Raw genomic sequence first — 14239 nt, forward strand, 5'->3', positions numbered from 1 at the left:
GGCTGAGGCAGGAGGATTGCAAGTTCAAAGCCAGCCTCAGCAAAACCAAGGTGCTAAGGAACTCAGTGAGACCCTGTCTCTAAAGAAAATACAAAATAGGGCTGGGGATGGGGCTCAGTGGTTGAGTGACCCTGAGTTCAATCCCTGGTACCCCCACCCCAAAAAATTCTCCAAATCATTCCGTTGGTCCCCTTGGCACCCCTGTGACAGGTGCTGCTTCCTCTCATCTAACACAGGAGTTCAGGGAGGGGGCAGCCTGGCCTTGGCCATGCCCCACCTCGAAGGGTCACCTGCCAAGGATGGGGAGAGGTCTTTGGGCTGCATCTGTCTGCAGTGAGCTGACCATCTGGACACTGCCCCTGGGTAGGAGCCCTGGATAGCAAAGACAGGGCCTGGGCCCCAACCCCTGGGCCTGGCCCAGTGATTGGCAGCCCTGATAGGGCCAACTACCTCTTTTATCTGTCAACTGTGGCTGGACTGAGCTGGGCTGAGTTCGGATCCAGAGCCAGATAAGAGTAAGTCCACCCTGCCCTCTCTTTTCTTGGTCTGTCCTCACCCCCATATGTCACCTTTCCTGGGGAGCCTTGGTCCCTTTCCCCCACTGTGCACAACCAACAGCCTTGATGAAGGATGTCTGAAACACTCACAGGAGGTCACCCCCCAACCTGTGGTGACCCCAAGAGAAATGGGCTGTGGGGTGGTGGTGGAGAGGAAAATATCTCCAGGTTTACCTATTGTTTTTATGATAGGCAGACATCAAGTTTGTCATTGAAAATTAAAACCAAAAGGAACACTAAAGAGGGTTAGTACTTCCTTCCTCACGATTCTCATACCTAAAGAGACTGAGGAGCTACCAGAGCAGGGACAGAAGCAGGAGGGTCCAGATGAGGACTGACAGGCCATTCAGGTCCCCCAAAAGATCATTCCAGAGATTTTGCAGATTAAACCAACATCTTTGTATTTGATGACTGCAAGGAGGGAGAAGCAAATGTTTCTCTACAAAATATCTTCTCTGCCAAGGGTAGTGGTGCACACCTACAATCCCAGAGCCTTGGGAGGCTGAGGAAAGAGGAATGTAAGATCAAGGCCAGCCTCAGCAACTTTGTGAGACCCCAACTCAAAATTAAAATAAAAATAAAAAGATCTGGAGAGGTAACTCAGAAGGAGAGCACCCCAGGTTCAATCCCCAGGACCACCACCTACCCCAAAATTTCTTCTTGCCCAAAAGTTCTCAGAATCCTCCTAAAGGAGGGTACTATCTCATTTACAAGCATGAGCATGTCTAAATACACGATGCACACAGGGCCTGGGAGCAACCAAAGCACTCGCCAAGGACCAACTGACATGTCTATTCTGCAACCTCAATGTGGACAGTGGGTCAGAAGCCAGAGCCCCTCCCCAGCAAAGAAAAGGGTCAGTGCCAAACAGAGGGTCCCCAGTAGGCACACCTGGGCCCCATCTGTCCCCGAGCTCTCATATGTGCACTGTTTGTGGGAAGAAGGGGCCAGCTCATGGTCTGCACACGACATACTGTGTGCCTGGAGAGAAGGCAGGGTTGGACATCTGGGGAACCCTGCATCCTGGCCAGGAGCCAGGAAGAATCACCCGGAGCTTATGGAGCCTAATCCCAGGAGACTGGATGACATGCAACCCAGCCTGACAGCAGCACAGAACAGGAGTGCCACAGGGAAGGGCGCAAGGCCAGGGTGAAGGAAGAGCCCTCAGGGCGCCAGCTCAACCCCAGAAGGGGACAATGGAGCTCACAGCCCCACCAGGATCCAGGTGTGGAGCAAGGCCCCTTGCAAGAAAGCACTGCCCTCTTTCATAATCATAAAAACACAATAAACCTCACAGGAGGGTTTCTGCCACTGCATGTACAGAAGGCGGAAGGAAGGATGAGGAAGCACAGGTGGGTTGCTACGCCCATGAACACATATGCAGACCCAACAGGAGGAGAAGGCACCCTGTGCCCAGCCACTGCCCTCACCAAACCTGCCAGATGCTGGGCACCTTGCATGTCTGGACAGCTCAGCCCCCCAGGCCTGAGGGCCTGGAGTCGGAAACCCCAAAGCCCAACTGCAGCAGCTGGACAAGGCTGCCACGCAGGGCCCTGCATGGCAGGGAGAAGGAATGACCCCTGCTGCACTCAGCTGTCACAGGGGCAGCACTCAGGGTGGGGGCAAGCCCTGGAGATGCTCCAAGCAGACCAGAGAACACTGGAGCTACACAGAGGCACCTTGCAGGTGGTTAGGATGTGGAGAGGTGGGTGGGACTGGGCTCTGCAGCTGCCCATGCTCTCTCCACCTGGCCATGGGTGCTCTCTGTCCTCTACCTTGCTCCCTTCAGCTGCCCACGTTGTTCTACCTCCCACACCACACAGAAACAAACCAGTGAGCTAGGCACTGTGGCACATACCTGTAACTGAGTCTCAGGCAGGAGGATTCCAAGTTCAAAGCCAGCCTCAGCAAAAGTGAGGCCATAAGCAACTCAGTGAGACCCTGTCTCTAAAGAAAATGCAAAATAGGGCTGGGATGTGGGTCAGTGCGCCCCTGAGTTTAATCCCATAGCTACAGCCACTGCACCCAGTCGCTACCTGGACCCCTTTCTTCCCTAGAGATGCCCTTAGCCAAAAAAAAAAAAAAAAACAATGACCACCATGATGCTTTCTGTGCGCTTTAATGAGACACACCAGCCAGGAAAATTAGCATCTGCCACCTAAAGGCTGGGAGGCAGGTAGACGGGTCCACAGGGCTGGGGTAGGGGGATTGGGAAGGTGGGGTGATGCCACCTGGGAAGGAAACAGTGTGCTGAGGCAGGAGAGGACTGATGATGCCTGATCAGGGTGGCAACCCTGCCAACCTGGCTCAGGGGACCTTGGGGACGTAGCGGTGGATCCAGTCCAAGTAGTGGGTAAGACGGGTGTAGATGCCTGGCCGGTTGGCATGAGCACAGCCCTCACCCCAGCTGACCACGCCCGCCTGCAGCCAGGCACCCTTCACCTTGCAGACCAGGGGCCCTCCAGAGTCACCCTGGGGAGAACAAGAGTCAGTGCCTGGGGCAAGGCCCACATCAGAGATGCGGGGGACAAGGGCCCACCTGGCAAGAGTCGTGCCCTTTGTCCCCAGCACACAGCATGTCATCACGGACAATGCGAACGCTGTCCCCTGTGTAGAGCCCTGTGTGGTACTGTGCGTCACAAAGGTGGTTTTCCACAATTGGGACTTTCACCTGCTGCAGGGGAAACGGTGGTGGGAGGGACACTGTGGTGAAAGAAGAGGGAGCAGCATCAGGAGGGGGTCGATCAGCGCCCTTCCCTGTTCCACAAAGGGAACCCCCAAGGCTGTGACCATGGTGTGGTCTCGTGCTCCCCTGCCCAAGCCCTCAGCTGTCCCAGCCACCCACCGCCATCATGCACATCGCCCCAGCCTGTCACCCAGCACGGTGTCCCTGAGGGGAAGGTCTCCGAGGCAGGGGGCAGGGAGATGGGGCGAACATGGCTGGAGATGTTCACAGGATCCTCAAGCTCCAGGAGGGCAATGTCCGCCCCGTCCTGGGCAGTATAGTAGTTGGGGTGAGGGATGATCCTGCTGGTCTCGGTAGTAAAGGTGCTGCTGGCGAAGTTGTACCCGGTAGAACTCTGGGCTTATGAATTTTCTGGGAAAGGAGAGTCTTGCTCAGGAGGACAAAAGTGGCCCCAACCTCAGAGCCTCCATAGCATCTGAGGCCACAGGGTAAATCAGGCCCTCACCCCACCCCACAGTCCCATGGAGACTCACGGTCCCACGCAGTGAGCAGCGGTCAGTACCCACTGTGGGTGGATGAGGGAGCCTCCACATCAATGCATCCAGTATCTTTTGTAGAATCTCAGGCTCACTTGCCAGGGCCACTTGCTCTCAGGGGCCTCCTGTCCTCCAACAATGCCCACTCGCTCCAGAGCTGGGCCTGGGGCTGGGGCAGGGAGCACCCTCAGCACCAGGGTGCAGCCCATCCTGGATCAGCCCTCCCCTGCCTGGGACAATGCTGGGCTTCTCAGAGTCCACCTGCCCCAGCCTGTGCAGCCAGGAGTAGGGGGCAGGGGGCAAGGAAAGGGCAGGCCGAGGGCAGGACTCACCAGGGGCCCCATGGACCATGCTGGACAGGAGGGGCAGTACCAGCACCAGCAGATTCAGCATCTGGAAGGAGTGAAGAGGGGGCAATGTGAACCCTGACAGATCCAGTTGGCAGAGCGTGGAGCAGAATGGAGCCAGGGCCCTTGTGGATCAGAGCACTGGTCCAGACTAGGGGTCTTGGGTCTCAGAAATCCAGGATGGGGCACACAGATGTCAGAGGCTCTGAGTGGGGGACACTCACCCTGGCCAGTCCCTGTTCTCCTCTACACAGCCAGCTCCCCTCCATTTATCCTTCCAAACCAGGCTAGAGTCAGAGGGCCCTCCACCTCCAATCCAGATGTGGAGGAAGTAGATGACTCAGACCCAGGGCCACCATGTGACACATGCCCCCACACCAAGATGTCCATCTGATATCCACAGGCCTTAACGTTGGGATGCACAGGCAACCACAAAACCACCCCCAGGGTGGGATGCTGTCTTCTCAGGCTCTGTCCCAGTGGGAGCATAGGGATGAGAGGGCTCCAGTCTGCTCAGGGTCTGCCAGGTCCCCTGTGTATGGGGGCTCCTAGATGGCCCCTGCCATAGGCTGGGCACTGAGAATTGAGGGTCCATCTCTCAGCTGCTGGATCTCTAGCACCAGAATGGCAACACCTCCCAGCTGTCAGGACTGGGCTCTTGTCCCCTCCTGCCCAGGCACAGAGGACTCCCTAGGAGGCCTCAGGAACAGTGGCATTCAGGGACCATTGCTGTCCTACCCAACATGCTTCCCCAAGATGAATGCAGGGCATAAGTCCATGTCTGTGGGCCACCCTCAAAGGAGCACTCTCACTCCTCCCATGTTCTCCCTCTCACCCCACCCAAGTTCTCTGATCCCATACTGTGGGCACAGCCCTCTGAGACTCAACTTGAGGGAGGGTCACATCAACAGCACCATGAGTCTGGGTCAGGAAGGGGCCCTGCTGCTCCCCATCAAACTGGCTCCACAGAAGAATCCTGCAGGGTGGTCTCCGGCCTCATCTGTGCAACTCTGATGTCCAGAAGGTACATGATTATCTCTGCCATCTCTGCTTTATCTGTACATGGGATGGCTCCATGTCAGAGCAGGATAGCAGAGGAGCCCTGCAGCCAGCAGTCCTCCCCCAAACCTCTCCTGCACCCCCTGCCAAGTCCAGGGATGATAACTGTCCTGCTGTCCCTATGCCCCTCCTCCTGACACTGCTACTCAAGGGGTCCCAGGTGGGCTACCTCCTTACCTAGGACTCCGGGACCCCAGCCCTTATTCTGCCTCACTGCTACTTCTGGGCACTCAGCAGAGGGCAGTGCAGGTCCTGCCCCCACCCTGCCCTCTGTACACCCCAGGGACAGCATGGGACCAGCAGGGGCTGTCCTGCTCAGCGACCTGGCTTCCACTCCTTCTCTAACAAACTCCCAAGCCCTGTCAATGGCTGGCAAGATGAAACCACAGGAGCCCACAAAGGCAAGGGGGTGGAACAGGGGTGGCTGGACACACAGAGGGCAGGGGCTGAGGGCACCACTGAGTCAGGGGCTCTGGACCCTTGTCCTCCAAGGGATACTCCAGTTGGCTCAGGCCTGAGAGGTAGACCAGTCAATAGCTATGAATGTGCAGTCCCTGATTGGGTGTCACTGGGCCTATCAGGGGCTAGAGGTGATGGAGACTCTGGTCTTTTGCTGGGAGTCCAGGGTGGGTGAGCAGTGTCTGCTGCCCGGGCGCTAAGCATCCTCCGCTGGAGGACAGCCACTGGTCTTAGGGTCACTGGAAGTGACGCCCTCCCAGAGAGGGACTCAGTCACTGTCCCCCACACTTGCAAACCTCGCTGGGATGCAGGCCAGCCCCACCACCATTCCCTGGGAGGGGGCTCATCCTCCTCACCTCTCCTCTGCGGGAGGCTGTTCTACTGGAGGTGGGATTGTTGACAGAACTAACTGGTAGTGCAGATGCAAAGGGACAACATGGGCAGAAAGCCAGGTGGGGGGAGGGGGACAGGACAGCAGGACAAGTAGGGGTGAGAAACCCACACTGCCTCGGGACATGCAGTCGGGAGAGACCCAGGATGCAGAGTATGTGAGGCAGAAAGCCAGAGGAGAGAAAGGGGATGGATACGGGGGTGTCTGAGGAGCAAATGCCCACAACTTTACATATTTGATGAAACTATAAACAAACAGATCTAACACTCTCAATGAACACCAAATAGAATACAGTAAAGAAAAACAGGCTGAGGCACATCACATAGGGCTGGAAATCAATGAAAGTCTTCAGAAACTGGCAGTCAGCAGACGGTGGAAGCCATTGTCAAAGGACTACTAGAAGGAAATGAACTGTTGGCTTGCTGAAAAACCGTTGCCAGCACCTCCTGACACCAAATTGTCAAAAGAAGTTCTGCAGGAGAAAGAACACAAGAGGTGACAATCTAGACTCACACCAAGGAAAGTCCTGGAAGTGGAAATATCTGTAATGGTGAAAGACATATTTCTCTGTCAAAAACTTACTGATGGTGGCATGGGAGGCTGAGGCAGGAGGATCGCAAGTCCAAAGCCAGCCTCAGCAAAACCAAGGTGCTAAGCAACTCAGTGAGACCCTGTCTCTAAAGAAAATACAAAATAGGGCTGAAGATGGGGCTCATTGGTTGAGTGATCCTGAGTTCAATCCCTGGTACCCCTCACCCCAAAAAATACCTAGTTCATGAGGGGTTAGGTGTGTAGCTCAGTGATAAAGCACTTGCCTAGCATGTGCAAGGCCCTGGGTTTGATCCCCAGCAACTCTCCCCCCCAAAAAAATATAAAGATAATTGACAACTTAAAGTAACAACAAAAATAAGACAATGTGCTGTCTTTATTCTTATTTTTTTATTTTTTATTTTTTTTAATATTTATTTTCTAGTTCTCGGCGGACACAACATCTTTGTTAGTATGTGGTGCTGAGGATCGAACCCGGGCTGCACGCATGCCAGGCGAGCGCGCTACCGCTTGAGCCACATCCCCAGCCCTGTCTTTATTCTTAGAATTTAATTTTTTTAAAAAATTCTGATAGAAACGATATTGACTTTCAAGTTTTGATTGATTGATTGTGGTACTGTGGATTGATCCCAGAGCCTCACTCTTACTAGGGCTTCCAAGATCATTTTCCAGTTAGTAGTGGATAATATTCAGAACTACAGCGTTTTGAACCTGGTGGGATGGGAAGCCTATAATCCTAGCAGCTTGGAGGCTGAGGCTGGGCTGAGTTCAAAGCCAGCCTCAGCAACTCAGCGAGACCCTGTCTCTAAATTAAAAAAAAAAAAAAAAAAAAAAAAAAGGCTGAGGATGTGGCTCAATGGTTAAGCGCCTCTGGCTTCCACCCCCAGTACCCAAAATAAAAAAATAAAAAAGTACACGATCTGGGGCTGGGGCTCAGTGTTAGAGCACTCACCTAGCATGTGTGAGGCACTGGGTTTGATCCTTAGCACCACATAAAAATAAAATAATAAAATAAAGATATTGTGCCTACCTATAACTAAAAAATAAACATTAAAAAAATAAATTTAAAAGTACAGCATTTTGTATTTCGTTATGCTCCATAGCCTTGCCAAGTCAGTCTTCTCCAGCGTCTGTGAGACCCTTCAGATTTTATGTGCGCCAATCATGAGATTCACAGTTTGTGGTTTCTTCCGGAGCGACGCAGTTCCACCTGTCTCCACCAGAGGGAGAGCCCGCGGTCAACTCTGGGCACGCGCTGGAGGCAGCTGCGCAGGTGCACCTTTAGGCTCCCCTGCCACGACCAAGTTATGCCACTGACCCAGGTCTTTTGGCCTCGGCGGTGCTGGGGGCCTTTCAGGACTGCTAAAGGGCGTGTGGGGGTGGATGAGACTGAACAGAAAGCACCGGGGTCGGTGGACCCTCCTACCCAGACCTTGGCAGATAACTGCACCTTCTCAGCCTTCTGTTTCCCTCCAGGAAGAAGGCATTACTGGGCAGGGACTGAACTGCTGACAGAGCCTGGACAGGCCTAGGATGTGGCCCTTGCTCTCTCTCTGCTCTGCAGGGAGGAGGATGGGGAGATCATGCAAATCGGGATGAGACATTAGTAGTGTGGGAACTTTGAGTCAGGTTCTGTGCAGCCAGCACTTGGCCACCAGGACGCAGGAGGCCAGCAGCAGCAGCAGCAGGAAGACCGGCAGGAAGAGCCCAGACAGGAGTGGGGCCAGGGGAGCCCTAGAATTCCCAGCCCCAAGGCCCCCAATTCTGGGGTGAGGATGCAGTTCACATGGGAATGTGGCTGTAGGCCCCAGGCTGGTAAGGAGGAATGCAGCCTTGCCCCAGCTGACCACGCCAGCCTGCAACAAGTATCCATCCACCTGGCAAGCCAGCGGGCCTCCAGTCATCCTGGAGGGCAGAGCAGGGTGAGGTCCAGTGGTGGTTAGTGAAGAGTCTTGCTGGACTCCAGGCCCCAAGCCCTCCAGTGTGCCCTAGGCCCACCTGGCAGGGTATGCCAGCCCCCAGCACACAGCATGTCTGGCCTGAAGGTGCTGCCATCCATGCTGGGGTAGGCCTGGCTGCAGGTCTCTGTGTCCACCATGGAGGCCTCTGCCTCCTACAGGCTATATGGGTGCCACAGAGGCTCTGGGGACAGGGAAGGTTGGGGGGAGACTGGAGCACCAGCCCCCACACTTGAAGAGTAGGCAAGGAGCTTGCCCCTTGGTACATACACCAAGGTTGGTGGACCAATTCCCCTCTTTTTAAAAAAATTTTATTTATTTATTTATTTATTTATTTTTAGTCATACGTGACAGTAGAATCCATTTTGATATATAATACATACATGGAATGTATATACATCAATCATATTGTCTATTCTATTCTGCAGCCCTTCCTATCCTCCCTACTTCTCCCCTCCTCTCCCATCCTTTCTCTCTATCCAATCTAATGTGACATACTTTTTTTTTCTTTTTCTCGTTACAATTCCCCTCTCCTAGCCAGGGTCCAGAGGATGTCAGGGAGCTCCTCCCCTCCCTCCTGCATGCGGTCCCAGCCCATCACCCAGCACCTATCCCAGGGTGGAAGTCGGCTGAGGCCTTGGGGAAGCAGGCAGAATCTGGCTTCAGAGGGTCACAAGGGTGACCAGTTGCACCAAGTTAATGTCCCTGTTAGAATCCAGTGGTCCAGGGGAGTTGAGTACAGGACAATTCACCTTATGGTGGAGACATTAGGAGACAAAGGTCTTCAGCTCTCCCAGGTGGACCTGGTAGTCACATGAATTCAAGGACCTGGAAGGATGGGTTGGATGTGTAGGGTGGATGGGTGTGGTGGCACCCCTGCTGTGAGGGCAGCCAGCTGCAGAGGCAAGTGTCCAGCCCACCAGACCCCTCCACATCAGAATCCATGTCCACTCATCCCCCTCAAGCTTCAGGTATGGAGGATTGAGGGCATCTCGAGCTCTTGCTGCCTGAGCTAGAACATATCCAGAGGGGCAGATTGCAGATTTCAGCAGTGGGGAGAGGGAGCCACTCCCCCCCTCCAGGTATACAAAGCCATGCAGAAGCTTCTTCATTTTGGCTTGGGTCTGGAAACGTCCAAGGTCAGTACCAGACTGGTGGCCAGGAAGGCCGCAGAGGCCTGGGGCTGCCCTCTGCCATACCATAGTCCTCCTTGTTGCTGAAGAGGACAGGTTCCAGGCTCAGAAGTGAGTCAAAGGTCAAGAGAAGTCCTCTGCACTGCCAGTGTGCCCACAGGCCTGGACATTCACACTGCCCCCACCCAACCTGGACACACCCAGAGAAGCTATGGGCAGCAGTGAGCACCCACCACAGCAGAGGCGGGTCTACCATGGCCTCACGCCGGCCTGGGCAGCATGGCCCCTCACGATTTGGTCCCCTGTATCTAAAACCTGACACTGTCCACACCCTGAGCCAGAAGAGAAGGGGTTGCTGCTGGATCTCCAGAGGCCAGCATCCTGCCTGCTACCACTTCCCCACTGTCCCACCCATCTTCATGGGGGTCTCCCTCTTACAACTTCAGCTCCCCACCTGTTTGCCCTCCCTGGAGAAATGACACCCCAGAAGCCCATGTGCTTGTTTCTAAGTACCATGATCCACACATTGTAGCAGGGCTCCTTGGAGTGACAGGGGGCTGCACCAGGGCAGGCACCCCCAGGAATCAAGGGAGGCTCAAATGACAGGAAATAGGAAGACCCAGGCAGCTGGGGGAGGGAGGGAAGGCTGGTTGGCCAACCAGGGATGAGAATCGACAGAGGTGGCATCACATTAACTGGCAACTGTGCCGAATGCCCCCAAATTGTGCGCTGTATCGTGGTTAGAGTCTTCTTGCATAATTTCCCCTCAGATGTTGGTAAAGGCTAAGTCCCTGAGGTCAGCATGCGGGGCCCTCCCTGGCCAGCTCTGGGTCAACTTGAGCTTCCACCTAGTGGCAGCAATAGATGACAACGTGGACAACCAGTGAGATGGGAAGCTGCTACAGGCTGGTGGGAATGGCCCCTGCCCAAGCAGGAAAGTCACTGAGGAGGAAGGTGACAGTGTAGCTGATCCAGAGCTGGTGGTGCCTGTGAGCCACAGCTGTGCTGTGAGGCCAAAAGTATCTGCCCAAAGATACAAACTAACCACCAAGGGGAGAGAGGCCCCTTCACAGGGCAGCTCCCCAGCAACCCCTCAGCCAGGACACTCAAGTGCATACTCCAGCATGTGGCCTCCCTGGGCCTCCAGGCACCACCTGTGACAAATACCCTGTCCCCCCTGAGCTTTTCCCACCAGTCCTCCCCTCCACTCCCCACACACCAGTTGAGGACATACCTGGCTTCAGAACCTGATGGACACCTTAGGGACAAACAGAAGGACAGGCCTGTGATGAGGATAGGACTATCAGCACGGCAGGCCCAAGAGATGCCCTCCAGGCCCCAGGGTGAGGCTGGGGGTGGAAGTCCCCATCCCAAGCTGAAGCCAAGATCCATCTGGCCTGGCAGGTGGGGCCAGAGCAAATGGGCTGGTGGCCAGTTGTCCTCCAAAGCCCAGGGCAGGCTGAAACCAGCCACAGGCCATAAAGAGCAGCTGAGAGGCACAGCACTGCCCAGCCCCAGCCTAGCTCGCCCCTACAGGTGCCCCTCAAGGGGGAACTTGCCTAGTACCCCCTGACCCTGTGCGCTGGCCCAGGCCTGATGGCCAAGGAGCACACCGGGACCTGAGAGGAAGGGCTCAGCCTCCTGAAGCTCCACACTTCCTGCTGGGGCTGCTGGCTCTCTGTGCCCCAGGACCAGGCATGTGGGGCCAGGACAGTCCTGGGCTTCCCGGCTCCTAGCCCTCTAATTCTGGGGTGAGGACCCCGTTCACATAGGAATGTGGCTGTAGGCCCCAGGCTGGTAAGGATGAACGCAGCCTCGCCCCAGCTGACCACGCTTTAGCTCTGTGTTTGGTGGCATGTACAGCAGCCCCAGGTGACCAGAGAGTACTGGGGCCACCAACCCAGCCAAGATGCAGACATCCCCCAGCAATGCCACCATCCTCACACCTAGGCTGGGACACACACCAGGCACAGCAGGAGGCCATGGGGCTGAGGACTGTGGAGTCTGCCCACTGCAGGGACAGGATAGTCGACCCTGAGCCCTGGACCTGTAGGCTGGTGGGGGACAGCCACACACCTGTGCCCTGGGCAGGGAGTGAGGAGGAGGAGAACAGGGCTCCAACAAAGGCCCCACCTGCTCCTGTATCTCCATGTGGACACTACCCCAGAGAATAAGCTTAGTGACACAGAGAGACCACACAGGGACAGGATGGGACCCAGGCATCCCTGCAAACACCGGCGGTGGATTGGGTCCATACCACCTTCTCCAGGAAGCCCTCCCTGGATCCTGCAGCTCACACTGCCCCAGAGAGCCTCTGGGAGCCCAGCCTTTAGGATTCTCCTCCTGAGGCCCAGAAGCCTGTGGGAGACAGCTCAGGACTCGGTGATAAACTGCCCTCCAGGATGTCCTGTCCTCACATCCGTCCTCAGGTCCCATGCCACCACCACAGATCAGATGGGCAAAGGCCCCCAACTGCCCAGTCCAAGTAGGGCTTCCTGTCTGGCTGGGGCCTGATGACTGAGCTGATTAGGGGCCCTGGGCCCAGCCTGGGACTTTCCCACCCCCTCCCCAGCCCCATGCACAGGCTGGGGTTGGAGGGCCCCACCAAGATCCCTAGGGCAGGACTCATCTTAGGAGTGGGGAAATTGAGGCAGGGTGGCCGTCGTCTGATGGTGAGCAGGCTGTGTCTGTGTGAGGCCCAGGCCTGGCACCCCTCATGCCAGCACCTGGTCCTGGCTGAGGCTCAGGGTGCATGGGAAAGGTCTGAGCTGGGATGGTGAGGAAGGGAGTGTGCTGGGGGGGCCCAGCCTCCGTCAGATGGACCACAACTGGGAGGTGGCTGCTGGGACAGGGAGTGGGACCTGCCTGGTCAGCACAGCACACGGAAGGAAGGTGGGGTCCAGGTGTGCCCAGCCCAGGCTGACATATCCAGGACCCAGCAGCCACACATTACCCAGTGAAGGTGGGGTGCAGGGTCTTCAGAGAGCCAGATCCACTGAGACCTGACCCCCAGGAGGGGACTTCAGGGCCCTCACCGGTCCCAGCTCCATCTTTGGGGACCCCGTTCCCCTTCACGCTGCTGCCTGCAGAGCCCTTGACCTCCCCGGATCCCAGGCCAGCTATTGTAAAAGATACCCCCAAATCATCCCGTTGGTCCCCTTGGCACCCCTGTGACAGGTGCTGCTTCCTCTCATCTGACACAGGAGTTCAGGGAGGGGGCAGCCTGGCCTTGGCCATGCCCCACCTGGAAGGGTCACCTGCCAAGGATGGGGGGAGGTCATTGGGGTGCATCGGTCTGCAGTGACCTGACCATCTAGACACTGTCCCTGGGTAGGAGCCCTGGATAGTAAAGACAGGGGCTGGGTCCCAACCCCTGGGCCTGGCTCAGAGATTGTCAGCCCTGATAGGGCCAATGCCCACTTTTATCTGTCAGCTGTGGCTGGACTGAGCTGGGCTGAGCTGGGATCCAGGGCCAGATAAGAGTAAGTCCACCCTGCCCTCTCTTCTCTGGGTCTGCCCCCACCCCCATATGTCATCTTTCCTGGGGAACCTTGGTCCCTTTCCCCCACTGTGCACAACCAACAACCTTGCTGAAAGATGTATGAAACACAGGAGGTCACCCCCCGACCTGTAGTGACCCCAAGAGAAATGGGCTGTGGGGTGGTGGTGGAGAGGAAAATATCTCCAGGTTTACCTATTGTTTTTATGATAGGCAGACATCAAGTTTGTCATTGAAAATTAAAACCAAAAGGAACACTAAAGAGAGTTAGTACTTCCTTCCTCACGATTCTCATACCTAAAGAGACTGAGGGGCTACCAGAGCAGGGACAGAAGCAGGAGGGTCCAGATGAGGAACTGGAGGCCATTCAGATCCCCCAAAAGATCACTCCAGAGATTTTGCAGATTAAACCAACATCTTTGTATTTGATAACTGCAAGGAGAGAGAAGCAAATGTTTCTCTACAAAATATCTTCTCTGCCAAGGGTAGTGGTGCACACCTACAATCCCAGAGCCTTGGGAGGCTGAGGAAAGAGGAAGGCAAGATGAAGGCCAGCCTCAGCAACTTTGTGAGACCCCAACTCAAAATTAAAATAAAAATAAAAAGATCTGGAGAGGTAACTCAGAAGTAGAGCACGCCATGTTCAATCCCCAGGACCACCACCTACCCCCAAAATTTCTTCTTGCCCAAAAGTTCTCAGAATCCTCCTAAAGGAGGGTACTATCTCATTTACAAGCATGAGCATGTCTAAATACATGTCGCACACAGGACCTGGGAGCAACCAAAGCACTCACCAAGGACCAACTGACATGTCTATTCTGCAACCTCAATGTGGACAGTGGGTCAGAAGCCAGAGCCCCTCCCCAGCAAAGGAAAGGGTCAGTGCCAAACAGAGGGTCCCCAGTAGGCACACCTGGGCCCCATCTGTCCCTGAGCTCTCATATGTGCACTGTTGTTGGGAGGACGGGGCCAGCTCATGGTCTGCACATGACATAATGTGTGCCTGGAGAGAAGGCAGGGTTGGATGTCTGCGGAACCCTGCAGCCTGGGCAGGAGCCAGAAAGA

At 55.5% G+C, this 14239-nt stretch overlaps 2 pseudogenes across 1 annotated transcript; both read right to left on the reverse strand.

Moving 5' to 3' along the window:
- Window positions 1-2674: 2674 nt before the first annotated feature.
- On the reverse strand, window positions 2675-4332 carry LOC101969575 (tryptase beta-2-like; annotated as a pseudogene). Its single transcript, XR_013426286.1, has 5 exons — window positions 4112-4332; window positions 3777-3948; window positions 3403-3654; window positions 3097-3260; window positions 2675-3029 (listed from the first exon to the last, which is right to left on the reverse strand). The product of XR_013426286.1 is annotated as a tryptase beta-2-like (transcript).
- Window positions 4333-8209: 3877 nt separating this feature from the next.
- Window positions 8210-12725, reverse strand: LOC120887396 (tryptase gamma-like; annotated as a pseudogene).
- Window positions 12726-14239: the final 1514 nt, after the last annotated feature.

Source organism: Ictidomys tridecemlineatus, chromosome 10, assembly GCF_052094955.1.
Source record: "Ictidomys tridecemlineatus isolate mIctTri1 chromosome 10, mIctTri1.hap1, whole genome shotgun sequence".
Lineage (NCBI taxonomy): Eukaryota > Metazoa > Chordata > Mammalia > Rodentia > Sciuridae > Ictidomys > Ictidomys tridecemlineatus.